We start from the raw sequence: 3,836 nt of genomic DNA, 5'->3' as shown, positions 1-3,836 counted from the left end.
AGAGGAGGCAACAGCTAAGCAAGAAGAATGCTGAGGAATTAGGAAGATGTTGAGGAAGCGGGGCTGACATGTAAGGACCCGCAAACACTGACTCTGAATGAAACGCAGGGTCAAGGGTGGGAGAAATGAGACTGGAGAGAAGACAAGGGTCAGATCAGAAAAACAGTCTTGTCAACCAAGCTGAGGAGATTGGACTTAATCCTAAAGGCAATAGGTTTCTGATGACACAATCAGATTTCTGCTTTAGCTGTTATGTGGATGATGATTAAAGTGGGCAAACTAGGAGCAGAAAGACAAGCTAGGATTGTGACAGGAATCAGGGAAGAGATGGTGGTGGCTTGGAGCAGGGTGGGAGCAGTGCGAATGAGGCAATTTCGTTGGGTCTGAGAGTGGATGAGGTTATGAGCAGTAGGATTTGGAGAGTAACTGTATGTGAGGAAGCAAAGGAGAGTGGGGTTTGGCAGGTGCAGACTTCTCTGACTCTCATGCTTTGAACACCAGAGGTGGAGGGGGCTTCTAGGGCCTCAAGTGAAGCAATCTCTTTTAGTCCCTCTGTCTCAGGTAAATGCTTCCAGACTGTAGCCTGTGTTACTGGACATCGAGGAAAGAGATGAGAAAAGAAAGTAGGGGCCCTTTCCTGAAGGAGATAGAGCAAGATGATTTTCCAGTATTTGTGTTTGCAGTGTAAGAATTTAGTTGGGTCTACCTAGCTGCTAATGTTTTCCAGCTACTAAATCCAGTTCTTTTCCAATAATCATCATTGATAGCCCTAATCTAACAGCAATGTGTAAAAGCAAGACTTTTGCTTTTGTTGTCTTCAAAATCTCCAGTGCAACACCACTGAGCACCTGCTCTCTGTCAAGCCTTAGAGAGACAAAGAGGAGCCAGGAGCTGGATAGAAAATCTCTTAGAAAAGAAATACCATTTGACCCAGCAATCCCATTACTGGGTATATGCCCAAAGGAATGTAAATAATCCTGTTTTAAAGATACCTTCACACATATATTCATTGCAGCACTATTCACAATTGCAAAGACATGGAACCAACCCAATTGCCCATCAATGGTAGACTGGATAAACAAAATGTGGTACATATACACCATGGAATACTATGCAGCCATAAAAAGAAATGAGATCATGTCCTTTGCAGGGATATGGATGAAGCTGGAAGCCATTATCCTCAGCAAACTAATGCAGGAACAGAAAACCAAACACCGCATGTTCTCACATGTAAGTGGGAGCTGAACAATGAGAACACATGGACATAGGGAGGGGAACAACACATCCTGGGGCCTGTTGGGGTGGATGGGGCTGGGGGAGAGCATCAGGATAAATAGATAATGCACGCTTGGCTTAATACCCAGATGACGGATTGATGGGTGCAGCAAACCACCATGGCGCATCTTTACCTATGTAACAAACCTGTACATCCTGCGCATGTACCCTGGAACTTAAAATAAAAAAGTAAAATGTGAAAAAAAAAAAAAAAGGGAAAAAGAGAATCTCTCGGAAAAGCACTCTGTCTTGCAGATAATCTACCCGCCACCTCCTTCCCGTCCTCCCTCTCCTGTGCCCCTACAGCATCTTGTCACTCTTCTTCTTAATAGTTTTTGAAAAGTTAACAGAGTGAAAAAAACAAGATTTAGGCACACATCATAAAGAAAGCATACAAATATATATCTTGCAGCTTCAGCAACTTGAGTTCATCTCAATTTTCTTCAAGTCAGGGAAACAAAACATAAAAGCAAAACAGAGAAGCATTTCTCAGGCCAGCCCTCAGTCTTGTTTTGAGAAAAGTCTCTCTGATTCTGGAATTCAGAGACTACTAATGAATGTATAAGAGTGGAGCTCTTTGACATTCATTGCTTATGGTATTCTTAAGATCTCTATCTTTTTCACTGCATGGCCAACAAAACTAGAAACTACTTAAGGCAAGATTTTTTTTTTTTTTAAGACTTTGTATAAGCTGTAACCTTGTCTCCTAGGGCAGGGTTATAGAAACAGACCTCGTTTAAAATCCCAAATCTGCTACCACCCAGTAGCTGTATGACATCTTGGGGAGTGTTACTTAACTCCTCTAAGCCTCAGTTTCCTCATCTGTAAAATGGGGATAACTATGGTACCTACCTCATAAGGAAGTATTTAATGGTTAAGAGTACAGACTCTGGGAGCCAGACTGTCTCAGTTCCTACCTGACCTCGGCCACTTACCACGTGGCCTTATGCAACGATTTCACCTCTCTGACCTTCTGTTTCCTCCTCTGCAGAATGGACATAAGCAAGATGCCTGCCTCACTGGGTTGTTATGAGGATTGTAAAGCATTTATAACCCGCTTGTATGAAGGGGTCCTCCCAAGAAGTGGGCCCCTAGGGAAGCACTCTTCACATAGCAAGTGCTTTTCCAGTATTTGCTAAATAAATAAAAAGGACATTTGAGAAGATTAAATAAGAAAAGGTATAAAGCCAAATGGCTAGCATAGAGTCGGTAATTGAGATTTGCAACCCTAGTCTGTACGCTGACCCCAGCCTGTCTCAGGACTGGGCACATGGTCAGTGGTAGGCAGGTATTGATTGGGGACACTCTAATCAACTCCAAGTGCCTCTGGGCCTCCAGGTTTCTGTTCTTTCTTTGCAAGTATAAGCTGGTACTGATTTCAGAGCTCATGAGGGGAGATGTGATTTTCCTTATTTACTAACATTTACTTGGACTGGTGTCTGGGACACCCAAAATATGTTATGAATCAGTCAGAGGATAACAAGATCTGCAGTACTGTACAGATTACTCACTAATTTGACATTTGGGGAATTTTTGCAAAATGTTAGGGAACATTTGACAAGATGCAAATTGCTATATCCATAAAGTACATTTGACTCTGAGGATGGGTGGCACTCTCCCCTGATGTGGTTACATCCGTTCCTAGCACCAGCTGTTGCTTCCTGAAAAAGTAGCTTGTTCTGTTTTTCCCTCCTTGAAGGAAACAGTGCTGGAATTTTCCTCTGAAAACAACAAAAATTCATCGAGCACCTTCTATGTGTCAGGTGTCTTGTGTCATTTAATATTCACAGTAATCCTATGAGGTACATACCATTAGCATCTCTATTTTTCCAGTGAGGAGTCTGGGATTCAGAGAGGTTAAGCAACTTGCTTAACGCTACACAGCTCTGAAATTCCTAAGCTAGAATTGGAATCTGGGTTCAAATCTCCAAAGGCTGAATTCCAGTCCAGCAACCTATCTCTCACACCACCAGGGAGCATCACCAGGTTCTGACTGGGTACTCCCACAATTAGGAGGGATGGCGGAGAGAAAAATGTCTTGGTAAGTCTTAGTTTTAAACAACTGGTCAGCAACTCTGGCCATAAATATTAATACTTGTTCTACACTGTTTTATACCAAGACCTGAATTTGTTGGTAACCTAGTGCTTTGAAGAGCTTTCTCTTATTGTGACATTGTTTTCTAAGACAAGCAATGAAGACTGTGTTAGGGGAACAAGAACTGCCCACCCAGGCCCCCATCCTCAAGGCACCATTATCACTCTTGCATTATTTTTGGCATTGTACCATCTTACTGAGGCTTACCATACCCTGTGAGTCATCTTTTCTCCTGGCTTCATGTAGGTTATGGGAGAACCAAGGGGCATATGTGTAGGATCTGGGTGTGAGGAATATAGGATACCCAGAGAACAGGAAAAGGGCTCTTGGGAAAACTCTGGTTCCTAGGGGTGGCTCTCTGGGGAACCCAGTTGTGTGGAAGAGCCATCCCAAGCAGAGGGCTCTTAGAGAAGAACTACACACATCAAAAGCACACACAAAAAATGCCTTGTTCCAAAGGCATACT

This window comes from Macaca nemestrina, chromosome 1 (assembly GCF_043159975.1).
Source record: "Macaca nemestrina isolate mMacNem1 chromosome 1, mMacNem.hap1, whole genome shotgun sequence".
NCBI lineage: Eukaryota > Metazoa > Chordata > Mammalia > Primates > Cercopithecidae > Macaca > Macaca nemestrina.
Note: the sequence above shows the minus strand (reverse complement) of the source record.